This window comes from Rhamphochromis sp. 'chilingali', assembly GCF_963969265.1.
Source record: "Rhamphochromis sp. 'chilingali' genome assembly, chromosome: 1".
NCBI classification, from domain to species: Eukaryota; Metazoa; Chordata; class Actinopteri; order Cichliformes; family Cichlidae; genus Rhamphochromis; species Rhamphochromis sp. 'chilingali'.
Genome location: NC_137929.1, coordinates 46,259,256 through 46,271,254, shown reverse-complemented (window position 1 = coordinate 46,271,254; position 11,999 = coordinate 46,259,256). Strand labels below are relative to the sequence as shown.

At 38.5% G+C, this 11,999-nt stretch overlaps 1 long non-coding RNA gene across 1 annotated transcript; it reads right to left on the bottom strand.

Annotated features, from left to right (window-relative positions):
- Positions 1-2,532: 2,532 nt before the first annotated feature.
- LOC308409644 lies at positions 2,533-11,119 on the bottom strand. The gene is made up of 3 exons (XR_013974042.1): positions 10,826-11,119; positions 10,165-10,242; positions 2,533-5,185 (listed from the first exon to the last, which is right to left on the bottom strand). It is a non-coding gene; the product is annotated as an uncharacterized lncRNA (long non-coding RNA).
- Positions 11,120-11,999: the final 880 nt, after the last annotated feature.

Genomic DNA, 11,999 nt, shown 5'->3' with positions numbered 1-11,999 from the left:
AACAGGTTTATGTTAAGTTTCGCTGCTTTAACCTTGCTGGAAAATCTTCACATGTTCATGAATGTAAGCTGTTTCTTCATTGCGTGTGTGTGCGTTTGTAGGTGGGTTAATTAAACTTTTTTTCTCAAACAAGGCATTTCTCTAACACGTGCCTTTCTCTCACATTTCTCTGCTTGTGTGTGTTTTTGTTTCACCTTTTGATGTGATGCTCCGGACGCCTTCCCAACCTCCACAAGTCTGTTGGCCCCAATTTTATGTGTTAAAAACTTCTCTTATTTTCTCCTCTAATTCTCTGCTAGCTGCTGTCTTTTCCACAGCTGCTGATTCTTGCTGAGTGTGGTTTCCATTACTATAATTTTGCTTCGGCCGCTGTGCTTGTGGGGGCAGTTGGTCCAGGCCCGTAGCCACCTGTATTAACACACTAAGAGATTTATTTAATATCATTTTCATCACTGTTAAATAGACCAGCAGGCAACACGCCCACCTTTACAGTGCAGACTACATGCCAGTCTCCCAACACACTCCTCTCTCTACTTCTCAATAATTCTTCACTCTCCCTTTATTTCTCCTTTCTCTACATCAGTTTTAAAACCCAACATATTTCACACCACAAAACTGAAACAAATCACAGCTGTATTTATCACACAATCTTACTCTGCCGACATAAGTGCCGGTCTAAATCATGCACGATTTGTCTCTTCTATATCAAAACCCAGCCAAGCATCAAACATTCACCCTCATTCAAAACTTTATTTGTAATATTATAATCAGCAAAATCAGCGTCTTATTTACAGGCATGTATCATTGCTTGCAAATCATAATTATAAAACTCAAAAACACACTAAACAGGAAGCAAAAGTCCTCTGTGCGCTTCACAGCAGCCACCTCATTTGCATGTTCACACACCGTCTAAAAATAGCTCGCAGCGCTGCAGCGCGCTGTCGTCACACACGGCCTCGTCTCACACACAGCTCTATTACTTTATATTACACAGACGTCTTATATTTACAATCACTGTAAGGCCTGACAGATTTAGCGCCTACACAATTTTGACAAATTTAAGTTAACGGGTCCAACCGAAGAAAGTCCAACTTTTTTGTAATCAATTAAGCAGTATCAGACTCTAACTGTATCTGGCCTAATCTCTAAAGTCCCTAACTCAATTTAACAGTGTCCAAAAAAGCGCAGATACCATTACAGACTCTAGCTTATTCCGGAGTGCCCCAAGCTCCACAGTCAAGCCAAACTGAACTAACCCTGTTTGCCGACAGGTCAAGGTCGCGCGTCCATGGCCAGGAGGGAGCGTAACCTCCGGGCTATGCGCATCTTAGCAGACTCTAACTGCCGTCCTATAATAATTTATAACACTTTGAAACAACAGTCAGCACCCCAAAACAAGAGTCTGACTGAGGCAAGTGCAACCTAGAGGTCAATGGAGACTCTAACTCACAAAATGACCACTCAGGTCCACTCTTATAACCAATTTGGACTCTAACCAACAAAATGACCAATTCCCTACCAAACTACTTGAGACTCTAACTCAATTTCTTGGGACTCTAACCCAGTATTTAAACTTTTCTTAGCAGACTCTAACTGCTTTACCTTCTTCTTAGCAGACTCTAACTGCTTTAACTCATGAGATTTTTCATCAAAACAGACATCCACCAGTAATTTCAGTGAGTAGACTTTAATAATATCATGTCCAATTTGGCACACTTTGGAAATAGATTCAACAGGTAGTGCCTTACCTTTGTATAAGCCGGCTTATGCCCACTCACGTCAGACCACTGGCTTGTGCCTGTCCGTTGGACAACCTCGGACCGTCCAAACCTCCAACTTCCACCCCAATACCACAGGACGAGCCCCCAAGCTGTTACGAGTTCAAATATTGGGGATGGATACAAGAGGAAAAACCACAATAACAACACTGGTCCGGCCGGGTTGAGTCAAACGATGATTTTAATGATCACACGCGTGGGAGATGGACACCGTACGCAGACAGCATCTTATCTCAAAATGGTGGAGCATTGATCAAACTCTTATAGCCTCTAGTGGCCCCCACCTTATCATCAAAGCCTAAACATTCACATGCTTTCTCTCACACAGCGCCTAAGCTACGACCTTGGCTCCCTGTTTATCTGCTCCTGCTGAGATGGGGCAGAAAACTCCAGTATGTTCTGTTCTCTTCTAATCAGACAAATAAGGCGATGACTTTCTGCGAACAGTATTTCTTATAACTCAGCAGTATAATGCATCATGAAACAATATTATTCATTCACAATAAATCAGCAGTCTAATGTAATGCAAATCAGTTTAACAAATGCAATAGTTATCACCTTCTTCTAATTCAGGAGAATAATGCAAACTAAAACTACATAATAATTCACAATCTTTAAATAGGGATCTAACATGGCATAAAATAATATTATAATCCCACAATACATATACATACATACACATATATATATATATATATATATATATATATATATACATATACATACACACACACACATACATATAAATATACATACACACATACATATAAATATACATACACACATACATATAAATATACATACACACATACATATAAATATACATACACACATGTGTGTATGTATGTGCGTGTGTGTTTATCTGACTAAATTCAGTATGGTTCCAACAACAGTTTTTACAGTAAAATATGCTTTATATGCATGTACAATCCTTAACATACATATATTTTATCTGTGGGTGTGGGGCAGAGTGGGTGTTCGCCCAGGGAACCAAGCAGGCTAGGATTGCCACTGCTGACAAAACACAGAATGTGAAAAAGAGGGGAGGTATGATAACAGAACCTAAAGACTAGAAATTACAAATATTACATCAAGCAGAAAAACAATTAAAAGAATATAAATAGAAATAAACATTAAATATTACAATATTCAATCAAATGGAATGCTAATGTCAAAAAGCACAAAACACTGGGTCAAAGACCCAGTACAATGACAGGTATAGAAGTCTGCAATCGGTAGAGCCTCTTCAAACTTAATATGTCCAAAAGAACTTTGTCAGAGTAATGTCACATTGGTCTGCCAGTTTTGTCATAGCACGACATATGTTGTGGATTTGCTGATGCCTCAGTAACATTTGTTATAAATGAAAGTTTCCACAAATTTCATAATTACCACAATTAAATACACGCTATAATTGCAGTGTGAACAATCTGATTTTTTAAAATGTTTACATAGAATTGGCCGCATTTCAGCACTGACCAATAAAAATTAATTAACTCCAGTGTGGATTAGTTGATGATTTTTGAATGCATCCATGCAACCAAAACCCTTTCCACACTGACAACAGACAAATGGTTTAATGCCAGTGTGGATGGCCTGATGTTCTTTCAAGGAACTCATGCAGCTAAAAGACTTTCCACACTGATCACAGGTGAATGGTTTAACACCAATGTGGAGGAGATGATGTTTTTTTAAGTTTCTACGCCGAGTAAAAGATTTTCCACACTGATCACAGCTGAATGGTTTAATTCCAGTGTGGATGAGCTGATGTTCTTTTAAAGTTTTACTCTGAGTAAAACCCTTTCCACACTGACCACAGACAAATGGTTTAATGCCAGTGTGGATGGCCTGATGTTCTTTCAAGGAACTCATGCAGCTAAAAGACTTTCCACACTGATCACAGGTGAATGGTTTAACCCCAGTGTGGAGGAGTAAATGTTTTTTTAAAGTTGTACTCTGAGTAAAAGCTTTTCCACACTGACCACAGATAAATGGTTTAATTCCAGTGTGGATGAGTAAATGTTTTTTTAAAGTTGTACTCTGAGTAAAAGCTTTTCCACACTGACCACAGATAAATGATTTAATTCCAGTGTGGATGAGAAGATGATCTTTTAAGCTTTTACTATAAGTAAAAGACTTTCCACACAGATCACAGGTGAATGGTTTATCTGTAGTATGGATGAGCTGATGTTCTTTTAAGCCGTTACTCTGAGAAAAAGACTTTCCACACTGATCACAGCTAAATGATTTTAATCCAGTGTGGATGAGCTGATGTTTTTTTAAGTTGCCATTTTCAGTAAAAGACTTTCCACACTGATCACAGCTAAATGGTTTTAATCCAGTGTGGATAAGTTGATGTTTTTTTAAGGTGCTATTCTGAGTGAAAGTCCTTCCACACTGATCGCAGCTGAATGGTTTAATGCCAGTGTGGACAAGCTGATGTTTTTTTAAGTTGCCATTCTCAGTGAAACACTTTCCACACTGAGCACAGACAAATGGTTTATTTGCAGCATGGACGAGGTGATGTTCTTTTAAGCCATTACTCGGAGAAAAAGGCTTTCCACACTGATTGTAGCTAATTGCTTTTAATCCAGTGTGGATGAGCTGATGTTTTTTTAAGCTGCCACTCTGAGTGAAAGTCTTTCCACACTGATCACAGCTGAATGGTTTTACTCCAGTGTGAGCGAGCTGATGTCTTTTTAAGTTGCCATTCTCAGTGAAAGTCTTTCCACACTGATCACAGCTGAATGGTTTTAATCCAGTGTGGATAAGCTGGTGTTTTTTTAACTTGCTATTATGTATGAAAGCCTGTCCACACTGATCACAGCTAAATGGTTTAATGCCAGTGTGAACGACCTGATGTCTTTTTAAGCTGCCATTGTGATTGAAACACTTTCCACACTGATCACAACTAAATGCTTTTAATCCAGTGTGGACAAGGCGATGCTTTTTTAAGCTGCTAACATAATTGAAACACTTTCCACACTGATCACAGCTGAATGGTTTAACTCTAGTGTGGATGAGCTGATGTTGTTTTAAGCTGCCTTTTTGATTGAAACACCTTCCACATTGATCACAGGTGAATGGTTTAACTCCAGTGTGGATGAGTTGATGTTGTTTTAAGCTGCCATTGTGATTGAAATGTCTTCCACATTGATCACAGCTGAATGGTTTAATGCCAGTGTGGATGAGCTTATGTTGTTTTAAGCTGCTATTACGAGTAAAAGCCTTTCCACACTGATCACACATGAAGCTTCTGTCTCCACTGTCAATGCGCTGGCGTCTTCTGGCCTTCTTCATAGTGATGAAAGTCTTGTCCACAGGGATTACAACTCGTTCATCTTTACTTGCTGGCATTGGTTGGTCAAAAATTTGGAGAGGTTTCAGCACGCTTCCCCTTCTTTTGCCTATGACAAAGATGACAAAGAACTAAAACAGTGAAATGCACTAATGGAATAATAAAACCTATAAAGTGTACATATTAGAGCTGGGCGATAGATTTTTTCATATCACAATGTTTTTTTTTTTTCATTTCCGGCGATAACGATATCTATCACGATATAAGCCAAATAACTATATTTGTAAGATTTAAATGTGCCGTTGCTCACAAGTAAATTGTGAAATAATCAGCAGCTTGTTTTGATTTAAATATTTATTTCCCATAATAAGTAGAGATGGACCGATCCGATATTACGTATCGGTATCGGTCCGATACTGACCTAAATTACTGGATCGGATATCGGAGAAAAATAAAAAATGTAATCCGATCCATTAAATATCACGAAAGCACCTCACAAAACTTGCAACACGCCGTAACTCGCCTCAGAACGTTAGCACGTCGGAGCAGTATGCATCACGTGATAGAGCGGCTGTGGCATGCGGGACCTGTCAGTGGTCTGGATAGCATGTGGAGCTTCGCTAGCAACCCGGCATTTCATCTCCGACAAAGTTATCCCCGAGAGAAGTAAAGCAAGTGTGTAAGTCCATCTCTTAATGTAAAGCATTCCTGCGTTAAGCTTAACAAGCGATATATGGAGCGACTGCCTCTTCTGGCTGCTACTTCAATCATGAAACTGCTTAATGATCAGCTGATCGGCTTTTCTGTCGGGACTCCGTCTCTCTTCTTTGTTTTTGGCCCACTTTGCACCAGAAAGAGGAAACCAGCGGCTGAACAACAGCAGCACGTTTAAGCTTGATCAGCTGTTGTTAGAATGTATTTAATATTACTTTCTACTCGAGGATCTTTTTCTACGCAGCTGACGCTGGTAACTGTGCAGGGGCGGATCTAGCAAAGTTTAGCCAGGGGGGCCGATAGGGCATTAACTGGAAAAGGGGGCACAAAGACATACTTTTCTTTCTTATTCTCATTTAAAATGTCTGGCTGTTATTAAATAATTATCTGAATCTTACACCCAAAGTTTTAATCTGATGTAAAATGTATAGAAGTCCATTACTGTATATAGTAACTGTTAAGTCTAATATACCCTAGTAAGCTATAGTACATTTTCCTTTGGGAAGGTACCATCTGTGCAGTCTGCAATTTTGTTGAAGAAAGATGTTGAATCTATTTAATATTTCTTGAAAAATAATTGATTTCTGTGCATTTTTTTTCACACTGCATCAAATTAAGGTTGATTACGTCGATTAAGCATCATGAGGTGGCGCGTGAGGGGTGGTTCCCTATTTTTTATTTATTTATTTTTGTTGTTGCTGGGAGTTGGAACCCTATTAGTTAGGTTGCTTAATATTTACGCTAAGTACTCTTTAAAATACCAGAATAGGGAGGATGGTGTAGGTTTAAGTTTATTAGATTGATCAGTATTTCGGAACTATGAAATATTTTTTTTTGCATACAGGTATAACAGAATAGCTTTAGTGTAGTTGTTCTTTTAAACTTGAGTATGAACTTATACAAAATGCAGCAAGATATTTAAAACAAAAAACAATTTTGTTGATTAAAAAACACTATATCGGATTCATATCGGTATCGGCAGATATCCAAATTTATGATATCGGAATCGGTATCGGACATAAAAAAGTGGTATCGTGCCATCTCTAATAATAAGTTCAACAGGGTAGATGTACTTAAGGAACATGAGACTTTTTCAGATAAATAAAGGCAAATATTGCAAACTACACAAAAGGCAGCCGCTAAAGCGTTTAAGTTTCAAAATAGAACAAATGAAACAGACTAAATTGTCAATTCCACTTAGAAACAAAATATTAATTCTAAAAATAAATCTTAGTTTGTTTTACAGAAGAACAGACAAAATTGACTAACTTTTGTCAATATCAAATAAACTGAGAACTAAAAGGAAATTCTCAACCTCTCCTTGTTGTATAGCTTAGCTTTTCAAACAGTTTTAACAGTTACTTTAGTTTGACAAAAGCCGAATGACGAATTAGCGCTTTCAGTCAGAGATTGAGCATACACCGGTTTATTGTATTTCCAGACTTGCTTTCGGCACAATTTACAGTGCACGCTAATAGCCGAAATACCTTCACACTACGGAACTTCTGCGGCTCTTCCGTTCGACAATCTCTCCGACATTGGAACCATCATCCGTTTTCTCTTCGGTAACCTTTGGTCACGCTCTCGGTTGATTTTTCTCTAGTCGGCACACTAATTTCCTCCATTACCCAGGCGGCACGGCCACTGGCTGCTTCCCAAACAAATACACATGTGCAGCTTGGCACTTGTGCTGTACGTCAGCGGTCCCCAACCTTTTTTGCGCCATGGACTGGTTTATGCCCGACAATATTTTCATAGACCGGCCTTTAAGGTGTCGCGGATAAATACAACAAAATAAAACTAGTACCAGTACCGAAAAAAAGAAAATTTATTCATAACACGCTTGAAAAGACCAAGGAAAACCGAGTAAACGATAAAAACGATAACAAAATAACGCTGAAAACCGATAAAAACCCTGAAAACTATACATTTCACACCTGAGCCTCAACTCTCGCGACAGGGTACCAAACGACTCACGGACCGGTACCGGTCCGAGGCCGGGGGGTTGGGGACCTCTGCTGTACGTAACAAGTCACGTGACGTGATGCTGCGGCTGTGATTGGTTCGGCTCTGCGCTACTTAATTTGGATTGGCTGTTCTTTTTTTTTTTTTTTTTTTAAGAGGACGAGAGATGAGGCCTATCGCAATCCGGTTGTTCAGTCTGACGTCACTAGCCGTGTCTGGGCCTAAACTCCGCTGCAGGTCCATATATCAAACGATCACTATGGCATTACTGAGAGTTGAAAAACTGTCTAAAGTCTTTCATCTTTAATAAAATGATCAGCGTTCTGCTCTACCAGGTGTAACAATTGAGTTTAACATCCAGGCATCCATGAAAACGGAATTTATGACATTTAACGGAGTTAGAAGTTAGCAGGGAGTTAGCTCGCTAGCTTCTATCTAAATACAATATAGCATGTCCTGACTGCAGGGTTTTGGAAACAAATTAAAACGTACAGCTCTGTTATCACTTCCAGCATAAATGAAGACAGAAAACTAAACAGCAGTGACGTTTGTAGGGTTACTGAAGTTGAGCTACCTGGTATATAATGATGTGCTACGTGACCGCTAGCGACACAGCTATGTTAGCATAATATAAACAAGTTAACTTTTTTCCACTCGATAAAAGTTAACATAAGTGTTCTCGGTGGTCAGGAACAAATGTAATCGCATGGCAGGATGCTGTAAAAGGACCAAACTTCAGCCAGGAGAACAACTGAGATAATCCATCCACAATACAAGGTTAGTCATTCATATACTGCTGCATGGGCTGGGCTGTAGTTACATCATAAGGTTTTAAAAACTGAGCTTAAATAAATGATTAGCGGTAATAAAAGCCGAGGGAGGTCAACAGTGATCACTGACTGTTTTAGGAGCTTTTTGAGATCAAATAGAAGAAAATACATAACATTAAACATGTTAACAACACAAAAGCCATATTAAACGCAGACTACTTTAGACCCGGAAGTAGGATTCGTCGCATCATCACTGAACAACCGGATAGTTTAACTTTTCTATCGAGAAAAAGTTATTTCGCAATACATATCGTTATCGTTCTATCGCCCAGCTCTAGTACATATACATACATATATCTACACACACACACACACACACACACACACACACACACACACACACACACACACACACACACACACACACACACACACAGTGAGAAAAGTAGTAATCAAGACAACTGACTATTTTAAAGAATCTGAATTTTTTTTAAGAATCTAAAATATGAATATGTTTTGAGTTATTTAACAGTTTTTTGTCTCTTAATTCCATGAGTGTTCATTTGGAGATTGATCCTTTAAATTAGTAGCTAAAATGTAAAAAGCCATTATAAAATAGAAAAATTATGAGAAGGTAGTAAAGTAAGTAGGGCTGTTCGACATAACAATATGTATCGGATGACGATGTGAAAACATCTATTGTTTCATTTTACGCTATCGTTTGTTTCGTGGTGTCGCAAAATAAACTGTTTACGGCAATATTTTTTCATCGTTTTGATGGTCACTGTAGTGGCTACAGTATATTACTTTCTGCATCGTTTCATGCATCGGTTAAAACACTCGACTCCAGGTACACGACGCCCAGCTGGAAACACTTTATACAAGTCGAGCTGCCCGAGATTCACAGAATTTACAGAAAATGTTACATTTTTGTGATTTATAGTGTTATCAGGATAGATGTCTTATATCGGGATATGAGATTTTGGTCATATCGCACAGCCCTATGAGAAGGTGTGTCCAAACATTAGACCGGTGGCTTAGTTAGCCTGGCTACAGAGCTGTTCCTGTTTTCCTCATTTACTAAGATTTCATAACTTTACAGGGGGCTTTTTCTTGTCCAGGTCAAAAGGGGTTCTCCTAAATTAGTCTTCAGTGTAGGTGTACTTATAAGTTCTTCCAGGGAGTCAAACTTCTCTGGTTTGTTGCCTTCATTTTCAGAGCGGCCAAAGTGTGCAGAGGATGTAATACTATTAACAAAATACACTATCAGAGATTATCAGAGGGAATAAAGCACAACTGTGTATCAGCTGTGAAAAATGTATCATGTGCAAAACTAGAACATATTATCAGATACTTTATGATAGCAACATGTAGAGTGTGTAAAGGTTAAAAAAAAAATCCAGGACCAAAAACTGATCCTTGAGAAGCTTATTTTCAGGAGGGTTAAAAACGGCTAACTTCATCTATCCATTGATTTAATGTAAGCAGGTTGAGAACATTATTTTTCTTCAGCAGTGATTTGTCTCTCATTTGGGATAAACAAGCAAAATGTCACTGTGTACAGAATTAGATGTTATTATTATTAAAATAATAACCAATTAATGTCTGTAGAATAATGTTGGCGATTTTTCTTTGTCACCTTCGATGAAGAACCAATGTTTCTGACTACAGGTGCTGAGATGCTCCTCCTGCAGACTCTTCGCCTGCTGCCAGTCACCTGTGACAGAAAAAAGATTTTTATATTTAAGCCAGTTAAATTTATTGTATTATTGTAGGGCACTACTGCAGACCATTGTATTGTGTAGCATTATTTTGCCTCGTAGGTTCAGCACCAATATCATAATCAGAAAAACCTTATTAATCCCAGAGGAAAACTAAGTTGTCATAGCAGGAAATATACAACAAACAACATGCACTCACTGAGTGCAGAAACAGAGTTATGATGGATAAATATTATATAAAAAGATAAATATTGAGCTAAAGGTATCAAAATAATTTAAAAAAATAGTAGGAACAAAAAGAAAGAAGACAGGGAGCTGCTACAACAGCCTGCGCCATCTTAAAAGACATATTACTGATTCTGTTATTGTGGAATCTGTTGTATTTTTAGCCACCTCATGAAATCATAATACTCAGTACAACATCTTCATATGAAGAAAAACAACTAGCAGAACACAAATGATTAAAACAAAATAAGGCCCTCAATCCCCTCTCAGAATAACCCGAAATAAAGATCCCCCAGCGGAGAAGGCCGGCTTTGTAGTTGAACTAGGACTAGTAAAGACAGCTGGCTCACTCACCTCCCTGTACGTTAATGGCTACCTTGCAGAGAGACCAAGCTTCCGAGCTACGAAACGTACATCTTTCCAATTACGCATGAGAAACAGAAACGTGATATGCCGGAGACCAGAGGGGCAGTAGTAAGGAAGCTCAGTACAGTCACACTATATTTCCCTTAGACGGATTAAAAATACAAACAAAGAAAAAAAAACTAAAAGTCCCCGTGGAGGATAACAAGTATGATGACTGTGGTTACACTGTTTCTTCTGAAAGCCTACTTTGTGCTCTGGGCGGGCACGGGCACTACGTCTTCTTCGTCTTTGTGGTTTGTCGGCGGTTGGCAAACAACGATGTGGTGCAATACCGCCACCAACTGGTTTGGAGTCTGTTCATGATTCGCTCATCAGAATAGAATAGAATAGAATAGAATAGAGTAGAATTCAGCTTTATTGTCACTTGCATCCATCCAGAAGTGCTTTAGCCATGATAACGATATATTACAAATATATATTAGCAATAATATAGATATGTAAATATATTACAGAAATGGGTCTATTATGGTATGTTATAATGTACACGGTATGAAGGTATGTTATAAATGTGAAAAACTATACAGACATGAAATAAAAAAAAACTATACAGAAATATGAGATATACAGCTATACAGAAATGGGAACTATGCAAGTTATAAACAGTTGTAGAATTAAAATTATCGTATTGTACAGAATGATTATTTACACAGAATTATACAGTATTTCAGTTAAGATAAGTGAGATATGTGGATAATTTCTACAGAGGCTATATAAAATGCTAGTGGTTGTGAATGGTGGTTCAGTCCATGTTATTATTGTGTGTATGAGGGTACAGTTGTCCATTGTGTGTGTGTAGGTGGTTGTGGCTGTTTGTATCTCCAGTCCATGGCTTTGTCCCAATTCAGGGTCTGCACGCTTGAAGTACGCACACTACGCGTACTACGTACAGTGCGTACTATAAGTACGAGCAGTGCGGAAGTGAGAGGCTTGTGAAATGGGACGGTCTAGCCTTCGTCGCCCTCTTCAGGTTGCCTAGCAACCATGATACTAACTGCGAGAAATGTTACATACAGCATTGTTTGACAGAAATGAAGGAGAAAAAATGTTTTGTTGGTCATTCATTTTTGTCATGACATCACTTTGATTAGCTGAGTATCTGAGG